This window comes from Procambarus clarkii, chromosome 1 (genome assembly GCF_040958095.1).
Source record: "Procambarus clarkii isolate CNS0578487 chromosome 1, FALCON_Pclarkii_2.0, whole genome shotgun sequence".
In the NCBI taxonomy this organism is placed as follows: Eukaryota; Metazoa; Arthropoda; class Malacostraca; order Decapoda; family Cambaridae; genus Procambarus; species Procambarus clarkii.
Window position 1 is genome coordinate 52,931,164 of NC_091150.1, and position 10,648 is coordinate 52,941,811.

At 42.3% G+C, this 10,648-nt stretch overlaps 1 protein-coding gene across 2 annotated transcripts in view; it reads right to left on the bottom strand.

Annotated features, from left to right (window-relative positions):
• The window catches only part of LOC123748385 (sodium-coupled monocarboxylate transporter 1-like), a 42,913-nt gene extending 37,153 nt beyond the window's left edge, over positions 1-5,760 (bottom strand). For both annotated transcript variants that reach the window (XM_069310735.1, XM_069310689.1), the window contains exon 1: positions 5,637-5,760. The gene's annotated coding sequence lies outside the window, so the exon portion shown is untranslated. The remainder of the gene's footprint in view (positions 1-5,636) is intronic.
• Positions 5,761-10,648: the final 4,888 nt, after the last annotated feature.

Here is a 10,648-nt window from a genome sequence, read left to right on the forward strand (position 1 = left end):
AAAAGGTTCAAAGGTTTGCCACCAGACTAGTACGCGAGCTGAGAGGTATGAGCTACGAGGAGAGACTACGGGAATTAAACCTCACTTCGCTGGAAGACAAAAGAGTTAGGGGGGACATGATCACCACATTCAAGATTCTGAAGGGAATTGATAGGGTAGATAAAGACAGTCTATTTAAGACAAGGGGAACACGCACAAGGGGACACAGGTGGAAACTGAGTGCCCAAATGAGCCACAGAGATATTAGAAACAACTTTTTTAGTGTCAGAGTGGTTGACAAATGGAATGCACTAGGAAGTGATGTGGTGGAGGCTGACTCCATACACAGTTTCAAGTGTAGATATGATAGAGCCCAATAGGCTCAGGAATCTGTACACCTGTTGATTGACGGTTGAGAGGCGGGACCAAAGAGCCAGAGCTCAACCCCCGCAAACACAACTAGGTGAGTACACACACACACACACACACACACACACACACACACACACACACACACACACACACACACACACACACACACACACACACATACACACACAGCTTCCTGGGGATGTGTGTGTGTGTTAGAGAGAAATGTATGTAGTAGAAAAAGAGTAAACAAAGATTGGTTAGAAAGGCGGGGTCCAAGAGCTCTAATAGTTTGATTCTGCAGGTACAAATAGTAAATACACAGGTGATTGACAATTTAGAGGCGGGACCAAACAGCCATTGCTGACCACCCCCTACCCCCACCCCCCACCCCCCAACCCCTACAAGCATAACTAGGTGATTACACACACACACACACACACACATATAAGAAGTGATGAATCTGAGAAAAAGGGAGAACAGATACATGAAGAATGACAAGGTGTGTGAAGAACTCAACAAGAGATTCCAGGAGGTCTTCACAATAGAGCAAGGAGAAGCCCTGGTACTAAGAAAAGAGGACACAAACCAAGTAACGTTGGAGGAATTTGACCTCAACAGTGATGATGTCAAAAGGAATCTTTTGGAGCTGAATGTGACAAAGGCAAATGGGCCTGACAGAATCTCACCATGGATACTAAAAGAGGGTGCAGAAGCACTAAATGTGCCACTCTCTATTGTGTATAATGTGACTGGAAACAGGAGAACTACCGGAAACCTGGAAGACGGCTAATGTAGTCCAAATATATAAAAAGGGCGACGGGCAAGAGGCACTGAACTACAGGTCCACCTGCCCTCCCCCATTACTGCCTGCTTTCCAGTTACCCATTCATTGATCCAATCAGCCAGCCCACCCATTTGGCCCCACCCACCTACCAGCCAGTTAACCAGCCAGCCAGCCCACCCACCATCCATCCTGTTGCTCTCCCAAATATGAAAAAACAATTACCGACATTTTAAGTCCTCCGGATTTAATGGAGCCTCGGATTTAATGAGCTAGGTACAGCCCCCATATAGCCCTTAACTTGAGTGGATAATTATTTATATTTTATTATATATATATATATATATATATATATATATATATATATATATATATATATATATATATATATATATATGTATATATATATATTATATAAATAATATATATATATATATATATTTATATATATATATATATATATATATATGTATATATATATATATATATATATATATATATATATATATATATATATATTATATAAATAATATATATATATATATATTTATATATATATATATATATATATATATATGTATATATATGTATATATATATATATATATATATATATATATATATATATATATATATATATATATATATATATAAATATATATATTATATTTGAAGGCATAGACGACATTGGTCTCTTTTAAAGCGTTCTGCTTTGAAAAATATATATTTCTGCTAAAGCGTTCTTTAAAAGAGACCAATGTCGTCTATGCCTTCAAATGCCCACCTGGGGACTGTAAGCCTCAAAGAATTCAGTATATAGGCAAGACAACAACATCTCTTTCCAGGCGATTAACGATGCATAAGCAACAGGGCTCCATTAAGGAACACATAATCTCTTCCCACAACCAGACCATCACCAGAGAAGTCTAAACAAAAAACACGGAAATCATCGATTGATACAGCCATAGCAGGCGGCTAGATATCTGCGAGGCACTACACATTAAAAAGTCGACACCAGCAATCAACAGCCAATTAATGCACAACTATATATATATATATATATATATATATATATATATATATATATATATATATATATATATATATATATATATATATATATATATATATATATGCGAACAAGCCTGAATGGTCCCCAGGACTATATGCGAATGAAAACTCACACCCCAGAAGTGACTCGAACCCATACTCCCAGAAGCAACACAACTGGTAACTACAGGGCGCCTTAATCCGCTTGACCATCACGGCCGTCAAAAGGAAGTGATAGCCGAGGCTATTTGAGCCACTTCCCCGACGGCAACTCGGATGGTAATCTTGGGCATAGCATTTCACCAAATCACCTCATTCTTTGGGGCACACGTGAGGAACACAAATGCGAACAAGCCTGAATGGTCCCCAGGACTATATGCGAATGAAAACTCACACCCCAGAAGTGACTCGAACCCATACTCCCAGAAGCAACACAACTGGTAACTACAGGGCGCCTTAATCCGCTTGACCATCACGGCCGTCAAAAGGAAGTGATAGCCGAGGCTATTTGAGCCACTTCCCCGACGGCAACTCGGATGGTAATCTTGGGCATAGCATTTCACCAAATCACCTCATTCTTTGGGGCACACGTGAGGAACACAAATGCGAACAAGCCTGAATGGTCCCCAGGACTATATGCGAATGAAAACTCACACCCCAGAAGTGACTCGAACCCATACTCCCAGAAGCAACACAACTGGTAACTACAGGGCGCCTTAATCCGCTTGACCATCACGGCCGTCAAAAGGAAGTGATAGCCGAGGCTATTTGAGCCACTTCCCCGACGGCAACTCGGATGGTAATCTTGGGCATAGCATTTCACCAAATCACCTCATTCTTTGGGGCACACGTGAGGAACACAAATGCGAACAAGCCTGAATGGTCCCCAGGACTATATGCGAATGAAAACTCACACCCCAGAAGTGACTCGAACCCATACTCCCAGAAGCAACACAACTGGTAACTACAGGGCGCCTTAATCCGCTTGACCATCACGGCCGTCAAAAGGAAGTGATAGCCGAGGCTATTTGAGCCACTTCCCCGACGGCAACTCGGATGGTAATCTTGGGCATAGCATTTCACCAAATCACCTCATTCTTTGGGGCACACGTGAGGAACACAAATGCGAACAAGCCTGAATGGTCCCCAGGACTATATGCGAATGAAAACTCACACCCCAGAAGTGACTCGAACCCATACTCCCAGAAGCAACACAACTGGTAACTACAGGGCGCCTTAATCCGCTTGACCATCACGGCCGTCAAAAGGAAGTGATAGCCGAGGCTATTTGAGCCACTTGTAGTTACCAGTTGTGTTGCTTCTGGGAGTATGGGTTCGAGTCACTTCTGGGGTGTGAGTTTTCATTCGCATATAGTCCTGGGGACCATTCAGGCTTGTTCGCATTTGTGTTCCTCACGTGTGCCCCAAAGAATGAGGTGATTTGGTGAAATGCTATGCCCAAGATTACCATCCGAGTTGCCGTCGGGGAAGTGGCTCAAATAGCCTCGGCTATCACTTCCTTTTGACGGCCGTGATGGTCAAGCGGATTAAGGCGCCCTGTAGTTACCAGTTGTGTTGCTTCTGGGAGTATGGGTTCGAGTCACTTCTGGGGTGTGAGTTTTCATTCGCATATAGTCCTGGGGACCATTCAGGCTTGTTCGCATTTGTGTTCCTCACGTGTGCCCCAAAGAATGAGGTGATTTGGTGAAATGCTATGCCCAAGATTACCATCCGAGTTGCCGTCGGGGAAGTGGCTCAAATAGCCTCGGCTATCACTTCCTTTTGACGGCCGTGATGGTCAAGCGGATTAAGGCGCCCTGTAGTTACCAGTTGTGTTGCTTCTGGGAGTATGGGTTCGAGTCACTTCTGGGGTGTGAGTTTTCATTCGCATATAGTCCTGGGGACCATTCAGGCTTGTTCGCATTTGTGTTCCTCACGTGTGCCCCAAAGAATGAGGTGATTTGGTGAAATGCTATGCCCAAGATTACCATCCGAGTTGCCGTCGGGGAAGTGGCTCAAATAGCCTCGGCTATCACTTCCTTTTGACGGCCGTGATGGTCAAGCGGATTAAGGCGCCCTGTAGTTACCAGTTGTGTTGCTTCTGGGAGTATGGGTTCGAGTCACTTCTGGGGTGTGAGTTTTCATTCGCATATAGTCCTGGGGACCATTCAGGCTTGTTCGCATTTGTGTTCCTCACGTGTGCCCCAAAGAATGAGGTGATTTGGTGAAATGCTATGCCCAAGATTACCATCCGAGTTGCCGTCGGGGAAGTGGCTCAAATAGCCTCGGCTATCACTTCCTTTTGACGGCCGTGATGGTCAAGCGGATTAAGGCGCCCTGTAGTTACCAGTTGTGTTGCTTCTGGGAGTATGGGTTCGAGTCACTTCTGGGGTGTGAGTTTTCATTATTCATATATATATATATATATATATATATATATATATATATATATATATATACATATATGTATATATATAACCAAAGAACTGTTCCTCATGAAGGATTCGAACCTTTGATAGCCTGGTGCATCAAATAAACTAGCATATCCAGTATGGTAACCACTTGACTATGATAGAATGTACAGAAATGTTGGAAACGGTGAAGCATTTACCCAACATCCGACAGCACTCGCTATAGCAAGAGATCGCCGATCGTTTTCATCTAATTAGTCACTATTGAGTATGAAAACGATTTTCATGTAATACTGTGTTCATAACAATTCTCTACTAGATTTCGCCCAAATTATGTATTAGAATTATCATGAAACATTTATTTAGCGGGCGCTTTTATAGCTGGTGGTAATGATGGTGACTTACTGGGGGTCACTGTGGCGAAATGGGCGAGCTCTCAGCACACACCTCTCAAGCTATTTTGGAATGATTTAAGCCCAGATCAAGGAGGAACGACTGGACACCGTTCCATATCTGTTCACTCCTGTTCATCCAGTCGTAATTAGAGACCTGAGTGCTAACTAGATAGCAGGTCGGGTTCCAGAGGAACTAGTAGGGGGGTAAGACTTAAGATAGGTTGTTGGAGAAGAAAGATCTAACCCTGTTAATTGGAATCATAAATGATCCACTCCTGTACTCTCAAAAAATACGAAAACATATAAACGTTCATAATAAACGGAGCACAAAGCCGAACTGTTAACATTCACGAAGATAACTAAACAGACTTAACTAGCTTAGCCTATTACAGTAAAAACGTTGTGGTTAGAGTGTTTTAAACAAATAAGTGGCTGAACTCCTGAATGTTCTTTACGTGAAACTAATTTCAGTACAACATATATATATAAGGAATGTGAAGAAGCTTCTCTGCATTTATGTTGATGAATTCAATGGAAAATTTACTATAGATAAAACCCGGATGTCACAGCTAATAAAAGACATAAACTTACATAATTTTAGTTCAACATATTAGCCCAATCAATGCAAAAGAAAAATTAAAAAACTTACTTTGTGTCAGTAGTTCCTTTAGCTCCAGCTTAGGGACCTGCTGGAGAATCAGTTAACGTTTTCACTGGTCTGAAGACGGAACGAAACTGACCAGACATGTGCTTAGCACGTGTTAATATAACAATGTTTGTTGCGGGACTCATTGTTCTTCTTGTTATGTCGGTGTTCAGCTGGCATCACTCGGGCATACGTATGTATCGTCACGTAGTCCATGCGGGTCGGAATTTTGGTATGGCTTGCCCATTCGCGAACATAAAAGAACACAAAAGTTGCCTTTTCTCTTATGTTCTGAAGCTCTTACAGTTGAATAATGCAGTAATTAAGCATAATGTTTATTATTAATTTCATACAATTACATGTATTATGCCAAATTAATTTGTGTAAATGTATTTCAGTCTTCTTGGATCTATTTTACAATTGCAAATGGCGAGTTAACAGGTATAGTCTTAAAAAATTTCATTGAATTTCATCATTTGTCACAAAGATATTAAAAGATTTACAGCTAAAGTTCAACATTTCTTAACACATTTGGACTTTCTATTTTCTGTATAATCTTACAATTTTCCTGAATTTATGAAGCCCATCCCCCTGTTAAGATGGTACTTTTTTGTAACTGTGTTCACCATAGTTCAAGCACTGATGTTCTGAGCAATTAAATAGTAGAATTTGGTTCTATTCACTTTAAAGAATCAGAACAAAACTAAGTTAAAAACAAACTTAAATATTCCTAGGCCTAGTCTAGCACACACATGTACTATATTAGGTCTCAAATAGCTGTGTAATAGGCCTAGGAAGATTAAATTAGTTTAGTTTAGTTTGTCTTTGCAACATAAGTAGAACATCGTGTTCCGGTTTGTTCAAATTCAATAGTACCGATTTTTAATTTCTAATTGCATTGTACGTCGGTATATGTACTATGGTCCTCATCCTTCCTATAAGTACTACCAAAACAGGATGATGGGCTGTTTTATGTGAGGGGCCACTCTTTAGTGGCCTTAATGAGGACAGGTAGCCAGCGGCTTGTCAAAGGTCCTTCATTTATATAGGAACGAGCTCACCACAGAAGGTGCGTCGTAAAGCAGGACTAAGGAGAGGAGTGTGGACAAGTACATGCCTTTCCCGGGGAAGTTAAGGAGTATCTATTACACCAGTGTTTGTCTTCACGGTGTTCCTATAGAAACATAACGACAACACAATAGCTTTGCTAGCGACAACACAACAACAATATGCTATTGCTACAGAAACACAACAACACAACAGTATTGCTAGAGAAACACAGCAACACACACAATGTTTAACAGTGACCGACTTTAAAGTGTCAATGACAATAGAGATAAGGAAGAGGACACAAGTCTACTTCCATCATACACAATGTAACCACATTTTTCTATCCTTAATACGTTGTCACAACGTTGCATCAAGGTAACAATAAAATAAAATAATGATATTACAAAGTTGCATCAAAGTAGCAACAGTGGAAAAAATATTGGTGATTGATGAAGATTAAGCCACCCTAAAGGTGGCATGGGCATGAATAGCCCATACGTGGAGGCTCTATGGAGCCATTTCCAGTATCAATAGCTGATACTGGAGATCTGTGCATGGATGGATTTTTTTTTTTTTGGGTGGGGAGGGGGGGGTCTGTCTCGGAGGGCAAGCTATACCAACTATGGAGCTGGGGAGTTAGTGAAGGCCTCTAGGTTATACGTTTTTTCTTAGTCTGAGTCTTGCTGAGAGTTGTCATGGCTGAGCTGTCATTGGAGTTGGGTGAGGTGGCCGCCATGAGGAGATCTTGTACGGAGTAGAGCAAGTGTCGAGGCGATGGAGCTCTTACTGAGATTTCCTCGTCCGTGGAGTCCGTGGGGTTGTCCGTTGTTGGTGATTTTGGTCCTCAGCTTGAGGTTGGCTCTGGAGTCGATAAGTTGTGGTAGAAGCTGGTTCGGTCATGTTGGTGGTGTTGATGGTGGTCGGAGAGAACATGTCTGTGAGCGCCTCTGCTGAGACGGCGATGGTGGTAGCTTTTGGGGCTGGACTGGAGGATGCTGGTGTTTGTGCAGCCTGGGACTTTGGCGGAGCTGAAGTCTGAGTTGAGATCGACCTGGTGGAAGTCCACTGTGTGACGAGTCACATGGACTAGTCGGTACAGCGACGGTCTCGCTTCATGCAGATCGGCGTTCATTCGCCGACCGTCCAAGTGGTTGGGCACCATTCCTTCACTCTGTCTCATCCCAAATCATTAACCTGACCCCTTCCAAGTGCTGTATTGTCATAACGGCTTGGCGCTTTCTCCTGATAATTCCTTTCTCCCTTCCTTCCCCTGTGTGGTAGGGGAGGTAGTAAAACTTGCGTCAGGGACAGTGCTGGGGTGCAGGCCATTAGCTAGGTACAGCATTCAGTTCCCTGACGAATCGGAGGTTGTCTGGTCCGGCAAGCCTCTCCGCTAGTCACATAAGACCAGGGATAATGCCGGCACGTGATGCAAGGGGCGGCGAGGGTGCTGGTTGGGCCTTGGGTCCCCATTGTAAAGGGTGGGTTGACTGGTGGAAGGAACCACCGTGTGGTAAGACTGGAAAGTCTTCTGATGTGTTGTGTATAGCATCAGGGGCTCTGTTAGCAGGGTTGCAAGGGCTGGTTTTCTTGGCTTTAACTTGGGTCTTGATTTTTTTTCTGTCTCCGGGGGCAGCGCTGTGAAATTGCACGGTGATCGCCATTGCAGAGCAGGCAGCGATGGGTTGTTGATTTTCAGATGGAGTAATGATGGTCCAGAGCGCAGAGGCTGCACTTCTGGACGAGGTGCTGACACTTGTTGATGGGGGGGGGGGGGAGAGCTCAAAGCACTTGAAGCACTGTTAGAGCTCGTGATATCGTTCCTTTTTCATATGGTGGGGCGGTATCTTGATACTGAAGCAGTAGAAGTCTTGAGTGGCAGCCTGAGTGGCCATAGCTGCTGAGGTGAAAATTATCTTCGTTGTTGCTTTATCCTCACTACAGAACACAATGGCGAACACGCCCATGTTCAGATTTTCGGACTCGATATTCGTACTGATCTCACTTTCTGTGCGGTCAGTTATCATGGGCTGGTCCTGACGATAAAAACTGATCTTTCGGTAGGAACTGACGTGAGTAGTTGAGACAGACGTGGTGCTCCTTGCGAAGTGGTAAACTGTAGCCCAGGAGTTTTTCTAGGTCCTCCGCACTTGTGAAGAAGAGCACGGTATCCTCACCTTCCTGACTCATGTCATTGGGTGTGATGCCGGCCCCGACCTTGAGAATCTTCAGAATTGCGTTGTTTTTTTTTCAAAAGCATGACCGTTTAGGAGGGTTGCCATAATTTTTACACGTTTGGGTCGCATTGTATCCACTCCCTCTACGGGTCGCAGTGACCATAAATGTTTTGTGGGAAGGTTTCAGGCTCTCTGGTACTGCACCAGGCAATGTGAAAATAACGGTATTGCAACAAGGCAATAATAGTAGAAAAAATAACATTGTCACAATGTTGCATCAAAGTAACAGTAGTAAAATAGCATTGTAGTTAAAGTATGTTCATTTGGCTGAAGCTCCCATTATTAAGTCTTCTCACGGACGACCTTATCACCAAACAGCAGGGAAGCCGCTATTGTGTACTTAATCTAAGAACACCCCAATTAAATTCTTGCCAAGTCTTGAGAGTGTTAAGGGGCCCCCGGTGACTGAGGAGTATTTTTCCAAATATGATATATAGTGGAAATTTTTAAACAGATCTCCCGTTATTTGGCATCATAGTCGTGAAAATTTCATACCAATATGTTAGTAAATGGAATTTTTACGATTTTTTTTAAATAAATGCGTGCACGACGGGCAGCAGCCGGAACTGATGATAACGACAACACCAATTTACTGGAAAACATGGATAAAGAGATGCAAGCACCTGTCCGACGCAGAAAGAAGTATAGTAGTAGTAAGGAGGGTCCACAAAGTGGATATACAGCTGGTGCCACCTGGAGGGCCACATTCCACACATAATAATGAATTAGTATGTTATTATGCTGTATTTTATTATATCATATAAATTCATTGCCCAATGACAATACTTCTTATGTCCCTTTGTACGAGAAGCTGACAACCTTTTTTTTTTTCTCACTCTCTCCTTTGTTTCCTTAAGGATTTTATTGTAGCTTCTACATCTTGGGGAATGCCTATCCGGCACTAATCATGTAAAGCTGGAATGAAATTGGTCAACATGTTAATCAGCCACAGGTGGCAGAAGTTGTGACTTATTTTGTGTGCGCCAATTTATTTACAGATTTCTAACTCTTTCTCTTTGTCTCTTTAGATTGTATTGATGAATGATGACCAGATGAGAGCCTTATCACTTATATATAGGCAATAAAGTTACTGAAATATACAATTTGTTATCCCTACATTTATTTTTTTTGGGGGGGGTATTTTTTCTTGACTTCTTTTCAACACATATTGACCTACAACTTTCACATATTGAGTGCGAATACCAAGCAATCTTAATTATTACTTACAAGATATGTCATAAATTCGAAGTACTATATCCATTGTCGAGAACTTTAACTTTATTTTTTCTGTATGAACAGAATTTTCAACTTTGAGACACCAGAAAACATTCAGTGTCTGACCGATTCCTACAATTTTTACATATTATATGCAAAGTTCTTGGCTCTAAGGTTTGCCCAGGTTTGTTTAGTCATAAAGCCATAACGTTTTAAATTATACATTTTTTGCGTCTAAATTTTGCACATATTTGGACGGCCACATTGAAAAATGTTTTACAGTAAACTATGCTCTCAAACAATATTTTCTCTAGTGGAACGTGAACGTTGTTACATTATTCCCTCGCATAACAGTGAATATGTCTCTTCCTACCGACTTCAATACCAACGTGATACATATCGTCTCTCCAGCCCAGACATCTGAACACTCCACCACTGCCCCCCCCCCCCCCCCCCCCGCCCTGCCCGATAGTTCCACCCACCAGACATTTGTCAGCTACTAGTTCCACACGA